At 45.6% G+C, this 20,435-nt stretch overlaps 1 long non-coding RNA gene across 1 annotated transcript; it reads left to right on the top strand.

Annotated features, from left to right (window-relative positions):
- Positions 1-6,128: 6,128 nt before the first annotated feature.
- On the top strand, positions 6,129-15,439 carry LOC309856607. Its single transcript, XR_014307295.1, has 4 exons — positions 6,129-6,197; positions 11,599-11,681; positions 14,055-14,124; positions 15,258-15,439. It is a non-coding gene; the product is annotated as an uncharacterized lncRNA (long non-coding RNA).
- Positions 15,440-20,435: the final 4,996 nt, after the last annotated feature.

The raw sequence follows: 20,435 nt of genomic DNA, 5'->3' as shown, positions 1-20,435 counted from the left end.
TAGACAACCACATGCATAAGAATGAAACTGGACCATTTCCTTACACCACACACAAAAATAGACTCATGAAAGACCTCAATGTGAGATAGGAATCTATCAAAATCATGCAGAAGAACACAGGCAGTAACCTCTTTGACCTCAGCCACAGCAACTTCTTTCTAAAAACATTACCAAAGGCAAGGGAAGCAAGGACAAAAATGAACTATTGGGACTTCATCAAGATCAAAAGCTTTTGCACAGCAAAGGAAACAGTCAACAAAACCAAAAGACAACTGACAGACTGGGAGAAGATATTTGCAAATGACATATCAGATAAAGGTCTAGTATCCAAAATCTATAATGAATTTACCCAACTCAACACCCACAGAACAAATAACCAATCAAGAAATGGGCAGAAGGCATGAACAGACATTTCAACAAAGAAAACATCCAAATGGTCAACAGACACATGAAAAAGGTGCTCAACATCACTCGGCATCAGGGAAATACAAATCAAGACCACAGTAAGATACCACCTCACACCAGTTGGAATGGCTAAAATTAACAAGTCAGGAAACAACAGAGGTTGGTGAGGATGCAAAGAAAGGGGAACCCTCCTACACTGTTGGTGGGAATGCAAGCTGGTGCAACCACTCTGGAAAACAGCATGGAGGTTCCTCAAAAAATTGAAAATAGAGCTACCCTATGACCCAGCAATCACACTACTGGGTATTTAACCTAAATACAAATGTAGTGATCCAAAGGGGCGTGTGCACCTGAATGCTTATAGCGGCAATGTCCACAATAGCCAAACTATGGAAAGAACCTAGATGTCCATCAACAGATGAATGGATGAAGAAGATGTGCTATATATGGGGTGCCTGGGTGGCTCAGTGGGTTAAAGCCTCTGCCTTCGGCTCATGTCATGATCCCAGGGTCCTGGAATCGAGCCCCACATCGGGGGGGGTGGGGGCTCAGTGGGGAGCCTGCCTGCCTCTGTGCCTATAAATAAAATCTTTTTAAAAAAAAAATAAATAAATAAAAATAAAAAGTGATACACACACACACACACACACACACACACACACACACACACACACTGGAATACTATGCAGCCATCAAAAGAAGCAAAATCTTCCCATTTGCAACAATGTGGAAAGTCAAAACTCGTTTAATCCTCCTACTTAAAGTGAACCTTATCTAAACAAGATTTAAAAGTTTATAGCAGGGGCACCTGGTAACTCAGTCAGCTAAGCGTTTGCCTTCAGCTCAGGAATGATGTTGGGGTTCTGTGATCAAGCCCCGTATCAGGCTTCCTGCTCAGCAAAGAGTCTGCCTCTCAGTCTCCCTCTACCTCTCCCCTCCCCTCCCTGCCCCCCTCCACTCTGTCCCACTCCCCAGCATGTGCTTTTTCTCTCTCTCAAATAAATAATTTATTATTTTCAAAAGTTTGTAGTTAAATAGTGACATAATAAAGAGTAGCAAAAAATAATGGAAATTTCTCTTTTAAAAATGAAACTAAATAAAAGTAAGCTTATTGTAGCTTATATCAAACTACATTTGGAGGATAATAAATATGCTCTAATTCACAGAACAACAAATGACTAAATTTTGAGAGTTTTAGTGCAATTTGTCTGACATTATACAAAAGCATAATAGTAATATCTTTCAGTTCACATTTTATTTTGTGGCATAATCATAAAAATAGTCATTTTCACAAAAATATTAGAGGGCTCCATGCATTTTCTGAAGTCTTTTTAAATATCTCATTCAAATCATTTTCTTTTGAATCATCCTATCAATTTTCTCTCCTCCAATTAACAAGTGAACAAATTCTGCCAGATTCATATTTGTTAATGGCTTTGCCTGATACCAAAGGAATTCTTTCAACATCACCCTTTGAGAATACTTCATGATGTCCTGCATCTTTGCAAGATTTACAGTTTCAGTTTGGCTAGATGCTGATATTGGGTAGGGAGGAGGGGGAAAGAGGTATTCAAAATTTGTATTAATTTTACAAACTGTTAGTTATTCGAGAATTCTGCTCCCCTGTGCAACCTGCTAATTGTCGGGACTAATACTGGATCTCTCATGACCTACTCCTATAACTGCAAGTTTCACATAAATCATGCATAGCCGGGTACTACTGAAAAGCCTTATTAGAACTGACATTCAAATATTTCAATCCAAAGTGGTTCAGGCCTAATTATCTTTCGAATTCCCCCAAATCTCTATTTTTTTTTTTTTATTTTATGGATGTAGATGAAATGACATCCTCTTAAACCCATTTAGAAGGACAAGGATGCAAAGAGCACCAAGGACTACCAACAGCAGCACTAAGAAGTTAAATATGTACCTTGGCCTTTTATAGCTCAGTGTTAACCAAAATTCACTCTTGCCACTTAACCAGAGAATTCCCTTCAATTCAACCCATGCAAATAAATAGTTCAGTTCTAGTATACAAAGTAAAATAGGGAATGTCACCACAAGGAGCAAAGTATCACTGTATTGTTGCCTTACCCCCAATGTACATGTAATCTCGACTGATTATTTTAAATAATGTCATAACATAAAAAAAAAAATCTGAGCAGTATAGGACAGAGATCAGGGAAAAGACATAAATATGAAAGATCTTACTTCCTAAACCACATAAAACCTTGCAAAGATAAACAGCACATAGCCAACTGACTTTATATCCATGAATGTGAAAATCTTCCTACACCAGTGTTGACCAAACTTGCCTGAGCACATGAGAATTAGGTTTGGGGCCTTTTAAGGTAGACTCTCAGGCTCCTCTCACAGGGATTCTCATCAGTAGTTCTAGGAGTAGAGCCCAGGAATGAATACATTTTAACAAGCATCCCAAGAATCCTTAGGTTCACATATGTTTAAAAACCACTGACTTGTTCTAATTACAACTTTAAAAGTGAGGGTGGCTGAACCATAAACACAGGGCCTACAACTGATCTCTGGAGTCAAAATGGAAAATAAACTGAAAGAGGCTTTGGCATCAGGCAGATGTTAGTTTGGATCTTGGCTTTGTCCTTTACTTGCTCGGAGCCCTTGAACAAATAGCTAACATTACTAAGCTTCTTTTTCCTTATAGGCAAAATGGGTGTAACATTGACCCACAAGATTGCTATAGAACTAAATACAGTAAATGAGAGAACTCAGCATAATATAGGACAGATAATAGTGTGCTCAATTAACTTCTTTCCTCTTCTTTTTTGCTAGAAAATGGGCCCAATAGAAAATATTATAGAGCAATACCAGCTCTGAGTGTTGGCATGCTTTTTACGGGTCAGGTGCATGCTGCCATTATCCTTCTCTGCCAGTACCCCCAACCTCAAAGGCCGCTTCCCATTCATTCCCCACTCCACAATCACGAAGGACATCCTCAGGTGAAATGAGACACAACCCAGTTGTGTTGTGTCAGTGGAGCCACCTGATGACAGGTATAAAGAACTGGTTTTCTCTTCCTTCCCCACAAGGGACTCATCCCCAAGTGGTACTCCCCATCTTTATCTGTCGCCATTTTCCTCTTCCATTACTAGCATCAACCATTACTTTCACATGAAACCTCTAGCTTTCCTTTCCCTTCTTTTGCTCAGAAACTTCAGAAAACTTCCTTTTACCTGCCCCCAACCCTCTCCACCTGTGCTCCATCTGGGCGCCAAAACCAAGCTTAATTGAGGCTGATGAACAGACGGGCAACTCTAGGAGCTCCTCTACCTGAAGAACAGAACAGAAGGGCCATCTGCTCAAAAGTGAAATTGGAATAAAAACATTGCTATCAACCTGGCAAGTTCTTAAAGGTGCCCAGAAGTTCTCCTCAGGAGCACTCCAGAAACTTGTGCCTCTTTCTTCACCTTTGAGAGAAACTTTCTTACCAATGCCAACACTCATGATCAGTCACATACAATTTCTCTTTTCCTCTTTCTGTTGCTGCTCCTGGAGTTGAGAAACCCTTGTCCGGACTCATCTGGAATCGCTGAGGCCTGCAAATGTGAAGGTAGTGATCTTCCCCCCCTACTCTGAATTGCTTCTTGGCACTCATTCTGGTGTATTCTTCACAGGAGAATGGGGAAAACCTTGAGGTTACTGGGGGTTTCTCCCCTCTTGTGTGTCTCTCTCTCCTCCCCATCCATTGCTTTTCCCACTTCCCAGTTCAACACCATCAGACCTGGATTCAAATTCTGACAGTATGATTTACAGGGTGTGTGACATGGAGTATACTTCCCTTCTGGGCCTCAGTGTTTTCATCTTTAAAATGGGAGTAGGGACAGTACCAATTTCATAAGGTCATTGTGAAAATGAAATGCATTAATAAATTCAGAAGAGTGTGTGTGTGCGCACAAGCGAATGTATGTGTCTGTATGTCTTGCACTTAGCATCATGGCTGGCACAGAGCAAGCACTCAATAAATGTTAGCTCTTGCTTTTTAGTTCTTTTGTGTCCTTCACCTACGCTAGCATGAGCTTGCCAGCAAACCTGGAAGAATATTCCTGGGCTCCTCAAGTGCCAGACTCATTCTCGCTACTGCCAGAAGATGTGTTAAATCAAGCCACAGCAGAGAAGGAATGAACAAGCTTTCATGGGGTTAAGGAGCCTGCTGTACTTTTCCTAACAGAGATTCACTTAAGTCTTATTTTTCAAGCCATACAACTTCTTCAAGTCAGGTCAACCTCTTCAATTTAAGCTTTGAACACACTTTTTTACCCAAAGTCAGGATACATTTTAATTTTCTGAACATAAACAAGGCATGATTACTGAGGATAATATGGGAAAACACAGAAAGGTTCAAAGAAGATGAAAATCACCTGAAATCCCCTCCTTTCAGAGAAAACCACTAATAACATTTGCAATCTTTTCCATATGCACATATCTGTTCAAAATATATTTCTATCATTTTTAAATGTTTTTGTTCCATTTTTATGTTTTGTTTTTGTCACTTAACTTATAGAGTGAATACTTCCCAGGATTACATATTCATAAAAAATGACTATATCATAATCCATTATGAAAATATGCCATAATCATTAACATAATCTTCATTGTTTCCAATTTTATACAGTTTGCACAACCTTGAAGTGAACATTTTTAATAGAAATTTTTTGTTCTCGGGGCGCCTGAGTGGCTCAGTCTGTTAAGCGTCTGCCTTTCGCTCAGGTCATGATCTTAGGGTCCTGGGCTGGAGACCTGCATGGGGCTCCTTGCCTAGTGGGAAGTTAGCTTCTCCCTCTCCCCCTCCCCCAGTGCTATGTCTCTCACTTTCTCTTTCTCTTTCTCTTAAATAAGTAAAATCTTAGGGAAAAAAATTTTTTTGTTCTGAATTCTGAGTTTTGGGGGGAAGTGAGTATCTGGAGCCAGATTTCCAGGTTCAGAAAGGAATGCCTTTCTTAAGGCTGCTGGTAGATACTGCAAAATCCTTCAGAAACGGGGTACCGGTTTACAATCCCAACACCAAGATCAGAAGAACCCAAAGCCTTATTTTTGGTTTCTGGGTCCTCATGCATAATCCTCGTTACTTCTAAGGAGAGGTAGTGAAGGGTTACTTACCAGAGCCCTGGAGAGGGATGGACACAGCTTCCCGCTGCTTGCTTGCTTGCTTGCTTGCTTCAAGGGAAGCTCAGGTGTATTATAGAGGCGTCCTGCTTGCAACAGCTCCGACGGCCTGACACTACCCTAAATTTCTCCATCTTTTTTTTTTTTAATTTTATTTATTTATTTGAAAAACGGAGATCACAAGTAGGCAGAGAGGCAGGCAGAGAGAGAGAGAGAGGGAAGCAGGCTTCCTGCGGAGCAGGGAGCCCGATGCGGGGCTCGATCCCAGGACCCCGAGATCATGACCCGAGCCAAAGGCAGCAGCCCAAACCACTGAGCCACCCAGGCGCCCCAAATTTCTCCATCTTTTTAGTGAACGTCCAAAGCACCTGCACGCAGAACAACAGCGTGATGGCCACCATCACCTATCTAACTATCTCAGCCTTCACTGTTGCCTCCCTAACACTAAGCACCAAGTGGGAACTCTCTGCTCTCTTGTTTCCCTGCTCACTTCTCCCCGCTACCCTGTCAGCTCCGCGCACCACCATCTTACCTTGCGCGGCATCGTAGGCCCCGCCCCCCGGCAGTCTGCGTGCAGAACACGTGCCCTGTTCACGCGGCTGAGCCAACGTTGTGTCCTTCATAGAGCCTTCTATGCCACACATGCCTGCCGGGTGCTTTTTTTTTTTTTTTTTTTTTTAATTTAGATATAGATACTTTATTTACAAATATTTAGATTAATAGCATGTTATTACATCAAATTAAGAGTACAGCAGTCCGAATTAGTCCTGTTACAAAAGCAAGAAAACCCACTGTAACTAACTTTGGGAATTGAGGTATTGTACTTAAGCCACCGTACATAGTTTGATCGCTACCTTATATCCCTTATGTATCTTAGGAACCGCCCCTCCCATAGGTTTACAAGTGTTGTTTGGGGGTACAAAAACAGATGAAAAATGTTAATACTGATTTATAGCCAGTTATCCGACCACCAAGCAGGATGGAGTTTCTCGAATGGCACAGACTATTTTGTGTCCTCTGCTGTTCACAACCTGCCCGGGTGTAGAAAGTTACTGGAAGCAGGCGTTAGCCCTACCGCTGCTCCACTGGCCCAGATTACTGGGTTGGAACTCAGTGCCGGATTAGGAAGTCGTATTGACCTGGGCGGGCGCCTGGGGGGTCAGTTGGTTAAGCGGCTGCCTTCGGCTCAGGTCATGATTCCAGGGTCCTGGGATCAAGACCCACATCAGGCTCCCTGCTTAGCAGAGGGTCTGCTTCTCTCTCTCCCACTGCCTGCTGCTCTGCTTACTTGTGCTCTCCACCTGTCAAATAAATAAAATCTTAAAAAAAAAAAAAAAAGAAGAAGAAGAAGAGAAGAGAAGAGAAGAGAAGAGAAGAGAAGAGAAGAGAAGAGAAGAGAAGAGAAGAGAGTCGTGTTGACCTGGGAGTCATCTCTGGGGTTGCAATTCTAGTGGGAGATTTTAGCCATTCAGTTTGACCCGCTGAGATGTTCCCAACCCATGAAGCTAGTAAAAACTGTTGAGAGTTTTATGTAAAGTTTGAAGCTCCCAAATGAAATGTACCCCAGCCCTCTCACTAGTTGTAGGACTTTGGATAAGTTACTTAACTTGACAATGTTCAGTTTCCTCATCACTAAAACAGATCCTAACAGGTATCTTCCTCATATCTTCATCTTCATCTTCATCTTCAGGAAGACTAATGAACAAATACATGTAAAACTCTTGAAATAGTGCCTTGCACAGTGAAGACCAATGTAAAAATCGCTATTATTGTTATTGGTGTCCCATAACCATCATCCTTTAACGATGAGATCCTCTTCAACTCTGTCTCCTTCAGCCCTACCCTTACCTCTACCCATGCCTCCTTCTCACATCTCAGTCATTCAACAGTAAGTACATCTCGAGCACCAGCTACTGTGCCAAGTGCTGAGGACATAATTTACCTTTCTTTTGGAATCTAGTACAGGTGACAGACAAGAAGCCAAGCAGTTGCACCTGCCCAATAAGAGCTAGGATGGGGGTAGAGATGCCTTTAGGGTCACCTGACCCAGGCTCAGCATGCCATAAAAGCTTTCCCAAACAGAAAGACCTAGAAGATGAGCTGAGATGAGACAGTTGTGGGGTCACAGGAGACGAATGTGAAAAAGAGAATTATAGAAAGAGAGCAGAGCACATAGAAGAGCCTGGAGACAAGAGAGAAGGAAAGTCCAGGGCAGTAAGAAGAGCTTCTCAGGACAGGGAAAATTGGCATGCTGGGAGGGGCACAGAATTCTGAAGGAAGAGGATGATGAACGCAGGTGGGATGGTGGCAAGATCCAGGAAGTCAGTGGGAACTGGGGATGGAGAGAAATGGGTAGATATGTGAGATTTTGGGGGGGGGAGAGCAAGCCAGTGTGGTAAGGGACTGGCTAGTGGTCCTGAGGAGTCAGGACCACCCCCTGCCCCAGGTCCTGACCTGGCCCTGGATTCTTCAGCCCCTCTGGGTCCTGTTTGCCGCCTCTGCTGCTCCCACAAGCCCCCAGCCTGGCAGTCAGACTCTTCCCCAGATACCATCCTAAACTAGTCCTCTGTCATCCCCCAAAGTCACTGGGCTTCCTCATCATTGGATTACGCACCAGGAAACACAGTGGCACCCACCCCATTTCTCACTCAAGCAGCAGCCCTGCCCTCCATCCCTCCTCCCGGACGGGCTTCCTGGCACAGCGCTGCTCATCCTTCCAGCCTGTTCTGATAGCACCTGCTCATAGGGGACACCCCTGCACCCCCCGTTATTCTCTCTCATGGTACTGACAATCAGCACGCATCTGTTGTCGTGTGCCTAGCCCCAACCCCCGGCATGCACTTTGAATGTTAGATCCTGATGCCTGTTTTCCATCATCTCCCAGATACCTAGCTCTTGCCCGGCACACTCTGGTGCTCAGTAAATATTTGTGGGATGAGGAATGAGGGAAGGAAACACAATTTGTCTCCAGCCATTGGTTGGGGCAATTCCCTTCACAATCCAACCCTTGTGCTCCTCTCCAGCTGCATCTCCAACCTTACTTCCACACGCACATACCCTGCCTTACATGTATGGATGAGCGGGCACATACACACACATCACACACACACACACACACACACACACACACACCCTACACAATTTAGGCTACACAATGCCAGCCTGACTACAGCTCCTTAAGTACCAAGCCTGTGCACACACGGTTTCCCCTACAGCCTTCCTATCAGTCCAGTCAACTCCTATCCATCCTTAAAGCCCAGCCCAGGGAATACCAATTTCAGGAGGCCTTTCCTCACCACCCCATCCCAGCTACATTTTTCTCCCCTTCCCTCTCTGCTCCCTCTGTACTGTGTGGTCATTGCACTGCACGTTGTATCTGAATTCTCTGCACTTCTCCCCTGCTAGACTTAACTGAGGGCAGGCTCTACCTTTCAACTTGGGACCACCAGATCTTGCTTTCTGAAACAGTACTACACTTGTTACACAGGTTACCTGTCCCTTCCTCTCCCTCCTGAAAGACCTGCCCCACCCTCTCAAGGCCTTGGCACCAGCAGCCTCTCTGCTTTTAGACATGGTGCTGACTGTGGATTTGGTCTGCCTTGTCCATGCCCTTTGACAGCCAAGGGCTAGTGGCAAATCACAATTCCCCCATTCCCTTCATCCCCAACATTTTCCTACAGATAAAAGCAAATACAAAAAATGCACATAGCAAACAAGAAGCCAGGTACAATGGCTTCCTCTGAGAGGGAGCCTAGGGTATGAGGAGAGAAGGACAGTTGGGTAAATAAATGCCTTTTGCTGAATTTTACTACAGAAATGTCTTAGTTTTTCAGCTACATTGTAATAATAAAGCTGTTACTAAACAAAAGGTGCGACAAGGGCAGGAAGTCTTGAGAAGACAAAGGCAACATAGGTCAGGGGCCTCAAGAAGTGTGTGGTACTTGTTGATGTCATCTGGGTCCCCCTCATCCACACCCTTGGGCCTCCTCCATCGCTGGATGAACAAACAGAGACATCCCCACGCCCTGACACCACCACCACCAAACAAACAGCAACAACAACAACAACAACAAAATATGGAGAATTGTACTGTCCTCTGAATCTACCTGACCCAAGAGTTACAGATACTGTCCTACCAGGCAAGAGAGAAAGCTCGCACACGCATAAGGAATGTGCCCCGAGGAGTGGGTATCCCCAGCCGCTGTGTCCCAGCCCCCACCCCCCGAACCCCCCATCCCATCCCCAGGGAAGAGGCCCATATACCTTTAGGGGCCTCTCGGGGCTACAGAGGTGTGCACAGCTGCCCACGTGTGGTGCAGTCATAAAAATGAGCACTGGATACAAATGTGGGTGGAGAAAAGCTTAAGGACTTTTTGCTCTGACCTTAGCTTCAGTTGGTTAGTGTCTCTGGGACTTGTCCACCCATCCCAACCTCTGCCTATGGAGGCCCCAAAGCCAGGCAGGCCCAGTTCCCGGCCTGCAGAGGGGCCTGGAACATACAGTCCTTTCATCAGAGCAGCAAGTCTAGGGGCCACTTGTACCCAACACCACCTCTTCTCCCAGGGAAAAGCAGCTTCATTGTCCGTAAGTCTGAAGGAAGGAGACCCCTTCCTGAGCTGCAAAACAGGGTGCCTTGTTTGTTTTATCCGCACCCCTTAATGGGCCTTGTTGTTGAGCAGGCCTGCATTGAGCCTACCTTTGGCCATTCTGCCTCTTCATAATTATGCACAAGGCGAAGAAAAGCAACAACTGTAACTCGACACTTGGTGATTCAACTTGGCCACCCTAAATAACAGTCAGCCTGGGAATAAAACATCCCGCAACAATGCAGGCCCGATGGCTATTAGGGTGATTTACTCTAGACCATATGAAGTTCAGCGGCCGGGAAAGAGGGCCAAGCCTAAAATGGTCTTTCATGCTCTGTCGTAAATTCAGATCACAGCTTCAAAGGTGGTGCCAAAGTATTGGTAACCCAAAGTCAAGGGGCCTAGGTTTTGTTTTCCAGGGCAAAGGGACACCGTCAATGATGGGAGAGCTCTGTGGAGGTGACCCAGGGATGGGTTCCCGGCCACCTCTCCCCTCGCTGTGTCCCTTTGGCCGAAGGGGCATAAAAGGTGTCAGTGGCCCCAATGCTCGGTAAATCACTGGGTGTGAACTCAGCCGAGCTGGGTGATAGCCTTCAGGGCCCTTTCTCCTAGAGGCCAAGCCCTGTAGGCCCCATACTCAGTGACCCCATGGATGGGTCACCAGAAGTGTGAGACCAGACAGCCTGTTCAGTCACCAGAAGGGACCTCTTCCAGGGTTAGGGAGAGGTGACAGAAGAGTCCTCAAACATCCCCCCACCCCCAAAGAAATGGCCTCCACTGTCTCTCTGGATGGGAATTTTTTTTTTCAGAGAGCTCTCAGGAAAACACTACATGCCAACATGGACAACGTCATGCTCTCCAACATTTACTGAGCTAGGCTTTAGGTCAGGAATAGTGTTACTGAAAGAAAAAAAAAAATTGTTTCAGAACCAAAAAGACCAATGGGAAAATGTAGACATACTTCATGCGAAATAAGTTCTAAGGTCATTCAACAGTAACAGCTCCCATCTATTAAGGGAATGCTTTGCCCAGTATTGACTTTGAGAGGTAAACAGGATTAGAACTGCCATTTACAAGAAACTGAGGTCAAGAACTCCACCCACAATTTCACAGCTAGCTGCACCAAGGCGTTTACAGGGACGTTGCCACATTTAATTTATATTTAAAAATTTAAAATTGGGGGTGGTGCATTTACAGTTAGTGAGTCATTTTGAGCATAAAAAACCCCCAAGTGTCTTAACCATTTTTATGCATTTATTTTATTTTATTGGACATAGCAGAGATACGGGTTGGCGCAACCTCCGTCTTAAGACAGATATTTATTAACTGGGGAGAGTAACAAATCACCTGGCAACCCAAGGGGGCCCAGTGGTTCAGGAGACCTGGGGTCCAATCCCACCAGAGCATTCGCTTGCTGTGTGGTCTCAGCCATCTTCCTCTCCCTTTCTGTGCCTCGGCTCATCTTTAGGCTCCCCGAAATAGTTCTGGAGTTGGAGTTTTCATCGGTACTCTGGGAACAGAGCCTGCCACCCAACACCTCAGCCGGAGCAGGTAAAAATTTTAGGCCCCTTTATCTTGCCTTACTGCTCTGGTCAAGCTAGATTGGTATTATATTGGAACTACAGAAAAGCCTCGAGTTTTATGTAGCACAAGCTTCTGCCACTGACATGGCCCTAATGGCCCAGTCCAGGGGATACCAAATAGGTTTTGTTTTGTTTGCATTTTATCCAAACAGGGCATAGAAATCACATCAGTTATTTTCATAGACAGAATTTAATATAAGGCATCGTGAATTATGTAGCCAAAATTCTAAAAAAGAACTTTTATGGCAGTAGCAACTGTAAGCAGCAGCTACCACCCCTATGGTCAAGGCCTGAAGGGAATTATTAAAACACAAAATCTCAGATGAGGAGCCCACAGAGACAAAACTCTGACCACTGAGGGGGCTGGCAGGTGGGGGCCCAAGCCTCTTGGACATCTCCATATGCCCACACTCAACATGTCCCATCCTGAACTCTTCACCTTCCCTCTTCTCCTGACGTTGACCACAGTCTGCCCTCTCTAGCCTAGTGAATGTGACGTCCACCTCTAGTCATTCCAGAGAGCTCCTTCCCTCTTGGTCCTCACACCCGGTTGATCAGGAGGTCATGTGATTGAACGCCCTGGTGCCCCATGCCCCTGTAGCCCTTCTCTCCAGGCACCTTGGAGCCGCCATTGTTTCTCAAGAGGACAACCAAATTCTCTTACAAACTCCTTTCCCTGCCCTTCCACTTTGCCCCCATTCCAGTCCAGCCTTCAGTGTCTAAAACCAATCTGAAGGTATGACAGTTCCCTATTCAGGGGCTCACTATGACCCCTCTCAAGAGCTGGAAGTTTGGCAGGACACACGTCTCTCCGTGAGCTGGAGATAATAACACCCTGAACTATAGCTTTATCCAGTCACTCTCCATCCTGCCTGCTGCTACTCATGCTTTCCAGTCCCTGCAGTTGGTCCATGGCACCATTTTTTTTCTGTTTGCACCTGGTAAGTCAGGCCTATTTTTACAAGTCTGTTTCTAGCTCCTCCTCAGTGAAGCCCTCTTGGATTCCCAACCTCTTTAATCAGATTTCATAATTTCTTCCTTGAGGCAACTTCTGGCATCTTTTAAAGCATCCCTCTCTGGAGATGTTATATTAATATCACGAAAGTAGACTTCAAGACAGAGAATACTGCAAGGAAGACATTTCATAATTAATAAAGGGGGCAAGTCTTCAGAAGGTATGATAATCATGGGTGGGTAAGTTTCTAATAATAGAGCTTCAAAAGCCATGAAGCAAAACCAAAAGAGATAAAGGGGGGAAAAGATAAATCCACAATAGTAGTTAGATATCTTAACACTTGGAATTTGCTAGAACAAGTAGACAAAAAGTCATAAGGACACAGAACACAGAAGCAACCATATCAAGTGCTCTGACAACCAATTTGAAAACATTTTCACAGTTTCTTATAAAATTAAACAAACATCTACCCTTTGATCCAACAATTTCTCTCCTATGTATTTACTCTTGAGTAAATGAAAACATATGACCACAAAAAGACTTGTTCACAAATGCTTATCACTCTTTTTTCAGCCCTAAACTAGAAACAACCCAGAAGTCCATCAACAGAGGAAGGGACTAACAAATTGTAGTTCATCAATAAGCAGAATATACTCAACAATAGAGAGGGATAACACAATGCACACATTACCATGGATGGCTTTTTAAAAAAGATTTTATTTTTAAGTCATCACTACACCTAATATGGGCTCAAACTAACCACTCCAAGATCAAGAGTCCCATGCTCCACCAACTGAGCCAGCCAGGCACTCCAACATGGATGACCCTTTAAAAATGTTTTATTGAGCAGGGATGCCTGGGTGGCTCAGTTGGTTGGATGACTGCCTTCAGCTCAGGTCATGATCCTGGAGTCCTGGGATCGAGTCCTGCATTGGGCTCCCAGATCCATGGGGAGTCTGCTTCTCTCTCTGACCTTCTCCTCGTTCATGGTCTCTCTCTCAAGTAAATAAATAAAAAATCTTAAATGTTTTACTGAGCAAAAGAAGTCAGATCAAAAGATACTGCATGTTATCCTTTAGACAAAGTTCTGAGAATAAGCAAAACTAATCTACAGTGACAGAAAACATATGAGAGGTTGGCTGGAAGAGGGATTGGCTCCAGCTAACAGGAGGAAACTTCCTAAGGTGATAGAAATATTGTTTTTTGTTGTTGTTGTTGTTGTGATGATGGTTACACAAATGTATACATTTGACAAAGCTAACTGACCTGTTCACTATAAAAATATATGCAATTTAATGTATGTAAATTATACTTCAAAAATGTTGACTATTAGGAAAAAAAATAGAGAGAGAGAGACTGTGAACATAAATGGTCTGGCCACTGCAGAAAACAGTGTGGTGCTTTCTCAAGAAGTTCAACATGGAATTACCACGTGACCCAGCAATTCCACTCCTAGGTATGTACCCAGAAGAACTGGAAACAGGTACTGGGACAAACGCATACACAGGCATGTCCATAGTCTCGCCGTTCACAATAGCCAAAGGTGGGAACAGCCCAAATGCCCATCATCAGGTGGCAGTGACAGTTTCATGGTTTCAAGACTGTTGCATTTGTATACTTTAAATATGTGCCATTTATGGTATGTGAATGATTCTTCAATACAGCTGTCAAAATAACACACACATAACAAACGTTTGAAATCTGCCCAGAATCAGCTTTTCCATACAGAATTTCTTGCAGCAGGTGTTTTCCTGGTCGCTTCTTCTCCCTGTTGCATAAAGATGGGTATGGGGCCGGAATGACCATGGTCAAAGGGACATCAGGCTCCATACCATCCCCATGCGGCCCACTGTGGGCTCTAGGGCCTTTCCAGCTCTCTCCCCCACAGATTGCCTGCAGATTCCCTGGGAAGGAGAAGCTGACTCCCAACTCCTACATATGCCCCCACTTTCTGCCCTTCTCAGTGTGGACCCCCTTCTCCTGCTCTAGGCCCTTCTCTTACCTTCCTAGGCTGAGGACAGCACCTCCAGGCCCCTCCCTGGTCCCTGAAACTCCAACCCAGCCCCCTCTGTCAGTTCCTTCCAGGATGTCCCCTGCTGTCCCTGCAAGGAGATTGAAGCAGTTTGGCTTTGCTTAAAGCTTCTGTTTGCAGGAAGGATTTTGTCACACATGCTAATGAATGGCCTGCCTGACTGAGCAGACACAGAGGCAGAAGAAGTGGGGTGGCCTCTAATGAATTCTTCCTGGCTGTTGCACTGATAAGATGACAAACAGATGAGTGAGGCCTCTCCTCCTCTCTGCTGGACTTAGGCATCACCTTCCCGGGCAGCTAAGCCCTCAGGCCTGTATACTTCTGGGAGCTCGTGGCCTGGGTCAAGGCAGGGATGGATGTGTGAGTAGTGGGAGCATGTCAGCAGATGGGGCTGGAGGCAGGCAGGGCCCAACGCCAGCCGATTTCCCACTGTGTCCAACTTCTGGGCTCCTAAACCAAGACCCAGGCATAGCTGAGCAATTTACCCAATGGTTTTAACACTGCAAAAAAAATGCCTCTTCTTCCTTCATTCTTAGTCGATTTTTTCCTTTTTACAGGAGTAGTTCTTATGTATTGTACAGCATTCTGCAAATGAAGAAAACACAGAAGGGCCACCTGGCTGGCTCAGTTGGTGGACTGTCAGTGCAATGCCTGATCTCAGGGTTATGAGTTCAAGTCCCACATTGGGTGTAGAGATTACTTTAAGAAAATAAAATCTTAAAGAAAGAAAAAAAGAAAACACAGAAGAAAATGAAATCACTGTGATGTGATTCTATCGCCCAGAGATCATCATGTTCGTTTTGCTTTCCTTTCTACCTTCCTTCTTAATGCATATGTTTCTAATATCATAAGCGGAATCATAATAATGATGGTAAAAATTTACCAAGCAAGTGTTTACTATGTACTAGGCTATACTGAGCACTTCACACAAATCATCTCCTTTAATTTTCCCAATAACTCTGAGCGATGATATAATTATTACCCCCATTTACGGAGTAGTTAAAGCTTAAAGAAGATAAGTCACTTGTCCAATGTCATACAGCAACAAAATGGTGGGGCTGGGATTCCAGCCGTCGACATCTGATTCTGGAACCATATACTTCACACTTTGAAACTGACTAACTATCCTGAAAACCTCTTTCTGAGTCCTTAGTCTTCTGTCTCATTTTTGATGACTGCATAGTAGTCTACTGTTCAGATGTACTGTAATTTCCCCAAGTCCCTATCATAGGACATTTGATTGTTTTCAGTGTTTTCCATAATTCATTCTCCAGTGAGCATCCCTCTAGTTAAATATTTGCTCAAAAACTAAAATTAGAATTTTGAGGTCAAAGCATGTGGGTAATTTTAAGGCTTTTGGCACATGTTGCCAAGATTGTCCTCTAAAAGTAATGACCAAATTATACTTCCTACATCCTTATCCACACTGGACTACAAAGTGATTAGAGGTAGCTCAAATTCTGCCACATGAATAATAAAATTTAGATTAATTAGGGGCTCAGGGTAGCCTAACCTTTTCCAGTGGAAATTCCATCTTCCCAGAGCAGAGGAGCTGGAGCCAGATGTGGGGCAGGGAGGATTCTAGCGCCAAGAGCTCAAGATCACCTTCGTTTAATCGAATCAGCTGAGTAATTTCTAAGTTTCTCAGAAACGCCTGCTCACCGGTTGTCATAGAATAGCCACGGTCCCGAAGGAGTATTGTGTGTGCGGTGTCCATGGCTGCTGAGTCCAGATGTCAGCAGCCCCGAGCAGGGGGAAGATGGACACCCGGGGCTCAGGACTCAAAGGTTCTTATCCCAGTTCTGGCATCGCTTCTGAGCATGAACAAGACATGATTAAGCTTTGTTTACTTCATCTGCTAATGCTGGGAGTGCTAATGCCTGGAGCTCCCACCCCCAACCCCCGTGGGCCCCTGTAGCCCAGAATAGGACAAGTCCTTGCCCCCATGGTCCCACACTCCCACCCTTCAAACCTCTTCCTACAGGAAGGCCCTGATTTCTTTGAAGAGTTTGCCTGATTTTAAGAACTTGTCAGATCCACACAGGATCATTAATCACATCTGCAAAGTCCTTTCTGTCCCATAATGCATCCGAATCACAAGGCAAGCCTACCAGTCACAAATCCTCCCTCACTCAGGAGGGGGCCTGTATGACACGCATACAACTGGGGGTGGGAATCTGGAGGCCATCTCAGAACTTTGCCTACAACAGCCACTGTGTGGACAAGAGAGGAAATGATGAATGAAGGAACGCATACATGAAGGGCTCACTTGTGCAGATGGAAGGGAAGAGACTGATCTAAACGGGCACTAGCCTCAGGATATACCCTAGAAATCTGAGTTGGACGGACTGCCTGCTCACTTCCCTCCTCGAGGAGCAAGGACCAGGATGGCTACCAGGATGGTTAACTCTCCCTAGAGGGTTAGCTTACATAGAAGGCGAACGGGTGATCTGTTCTCTCAAGTTTGGAGCAGGGATAAGTGATAATAATCCAGACAACTGTAAAGACAAAAAGGCCATACTTTCTTTGTAGGGCAACAAACTTTGATTCCAAACCCCATTTTCCACTTCCTTTTCCTTCTCCCACCTTGTGGGTGTTTTTACTGTCCCCTCAGAGGAGCGTCCTCTCACAGAGACCCACTCTGCCTGCTCGGAGAACCCACCTGAGAAAGGAACATACATTCACCCAGCTATTAAAGTCGATCCAGGAAATGGCCACCAACCCACACAGAGCTGGTTCACGAAGAGAGGCAGGGCCCTCAGCGCCATTAACCCAGGGTCTCTTCTTTGTAGATCATAACATCACCCTAATCTGTGACCACGTTACTCCCAAGTACTCAATGGGTCCGGAGGGTTGGACAGGGGCTAAGCCACCAGAAAGAATATTCTCAAGGGGGAGGTTGAGACAGCCTCCATGATCGGTGCTCTTTTGGCCTGAATTGATGAACCCTGAGACCAACCAGGGGCCTGGTGGTGACTCCCCCATGTGTAACTCAGGGTGGGTTCCTCATCTGGGGGCCGAGAGGGGTGGCCATCCTGGCCGGCACTGGGGACCACTCCACCTCATCCAGCCTTACACAGGCTATCATTACACAGGAGCCTCACCTCTTTCTGAGAAGCCTTTTGGCTGAACCGTGTACTCACTCATTCAACAGTGTTTTCTAAAGACCTCTAATGGGCCAGGTACTTCATGCTGGGTGCCAGTGGTTTAACATCATTAAAAAAAAAAAAAAATCTTGTCCTCAAGGACCTTATATTTGGTGAGGAAGACAGGTTGTTAACAAGATAACTAAGTAAATAATAGAACTTAATAAGTGGTGGTAAAGTGCTCTGGAAAAAAACAAAGCTGGAAAAGGGGAGAGGGAAGGCCCAGGGGAGGCCCCAGGAGGAAGGAAGCAATTTTAAATAGGGTAGGCAGGAAGGCCTCCCTGAGAAGGTGACATGTGAGCCAAGTGAGGGTGTAAAGGTGAGAAAGGAGTGAGTCTGCTGGATATTTGAGTAGCTGCAAGTGCGCAAGCCTGAGGCAGCAGCCGGGCTGCCTAACAGCAAGAGGGGCAGATGCACATGGGGCTGGGAGGGAAGAAACAGGAGCTGGGACAGAGCAGCCAGGGGGGCGACCTCCAGAGCTCTGAGGGCCTCTGCAGACACTGTCGCACCTCTCTTTGGCTTTCATTCAGAGTGAAATGGGGGCCCTGGCAGGGTTCTGAGGAGAGGAGTGCCATGACCCTACTTGCATTTTTAAGGGTTTTTTCTGGTCCCTGTGTGGAAAACAAGAGATGGGGTTTGGCAGGGGTGGTGGGGCTGCCTCCCCGGGCCGGGAACATCAGGTCTGGGCAAAGGGGCCTTGGATCAGTGGATCAGTGGAGACACTGGCCCCAATAAGCGGATCTGGTGTCAGAGAATTGAATGTCTGGGTCTGAGGCCAGCTGAGGGTCTGTGAAAACCATAAAGCAGGAAGGAAACGAGGGGACATGCTTACCAGGACCTCAGGAGGCTGGATGGTGGCTAACGGATCAACTAAGTAGAAGGGAGAAGGAGATGAGATTAGCAATCTAGGGGGCCAGCAAGCCAGTAAAGCTCACTTCAGCAGTCTGTCCTTCCGGCAGATAGTATCTGCCCCCTCCCCGAACACTGTTTTGTTTTGGGGGTTTTTTCCATTCACCAAATACTTACTGAGTCCCAACAGTGTAGCAGGCACCTTGAACGCAAAGCAGTAAATCAGACAATCAAGTGCCCTCGGCTTAGTTGGAAAGACAGTCAAGTGATCGTATAAATAAGAAATAAAATACTTAGGGGTTGTAGCAAGTGCTGGCAAAGATACAGTCTCCTGTATCTTTGGTCTCCTTCTTGGGGCTGATTGTTCAGGTGAGGAAGAAGAGTATTCCAGGCAGACAAGACGGATGTGCAAAGACCCTGGGCAGGAAGGGAGGACAATCCACATTGTCTCTGGGAACCAGAGGGAAACCTCCGTGGGTCAGAGTGTTAAGGGTGGGCCTGGGTGCTTCCTGTCCAGGTGGTCCCAGACTATGAAGAGCTGCAGGGAGGCACAGGCTGCAGCTGCCAGGGTGCTGGGTGGGGGAGGGGCAGCTGCAGGTAGGTCCTGAGTTCCAACCATGCTCACTACCCACAGAGACCCCAGAAAAGAGTTGCTAGCACCAGCGGTTATTGGGCCGACTCAGAATGAGCAACAAAGGGAACCAGGACCCATTACTAAATGGCCCAAGCATTTTAATAGGCTTGTACCTAAAAGCACAACAGAAAGTGTAAGAGATTGCTTACTGTTCTTGATCCCATGAGAGTCACATTTCTGCTCAAAAACAAAGAAGAGAGTAAAAACACCGTATTCCTTCCAGGTAGATCTGCAAATTAAGGAATTCTGTGCCTATATTTTTAGCTCCAGTTTTGAGTGAAAACAGAAAAAGGAAAAATGAAATCCATGGGAATGCATTTGCCTAACACTGTTGTCAAATCATGTAATATTCCAGTTTTTTTCCAGCTAGCATAAAACATGTATAACTAGATATAGGATGTCCCTCAGGGAGAACTGACCCCTCCTGACTTGTTCCCCCAGGCTTTCCTGCTGGGACACGTGGAAAGTGCCAGACAGGCCCCCACAGAGAGTGCTGGGACTGCACGGCCCCTCCTCCAACCAGGCTGCAAACACCCCATTTGCATAGCAGCTCCCCAGGCCTCTCTTCTCTTCCTTCTTCTCACTTGACCCTTTGCCTCCCCTGAAGCTCACAAAACCATTTCATTTCATTGTGTTCTCATTCACGCAGGAAGCCCACCCTGTTCATTAAGATGGAAGTCGGAGAAAGCTGTTCTTCGTCCTGTTTGTTTGTTTTAAAAATGAAAGCTATTTCCTCAAAATCCAATTTTTATGTCTTTTTTTTAAACGTCTCATTTTCCCTTTCTAGATCTCTCTCTCCCCGGCCTACATCATACTCTGTGCCCTTTGGAGTTACCTCCTGAAGAGCCTTTAAAAAAACAAAGCCGCAAAGCCTTGCTCTCTGTCCTTTGGCTTCCTGGCTCCATGGCTTCTCTCCCTTCCTCCCTCTCTGGCCAGTTCACCTCTGGCTCATCCCCCTCCTCCTGAGGTCTCCCCCTCCCCAAGTGACATCATGCTCTCCCTCCCAACCAGTCTCCACAAGCCAAGCTCTCCTGAGAAGATGATCTGGTACCAGCCTGCAGACTCCCCCACTCCGTGTCCTGTGGGTCTCCCCTCCACAAACCCAA

This window comes from Mustela nivalis (genome assembly GCF_964662115.1).
Source record: "Mustela nivalis genome assembly, chromosome: 2".
Taxonomy (NCBI): Eukaryota; Metazoa; Chordata; class Mammalia; order Carnivora; family Mustelidae; genus Mustela; species Mustela nivalis.
This window is presented reverse-complemented; position numbering and strand designations above follow the sequence as displayed.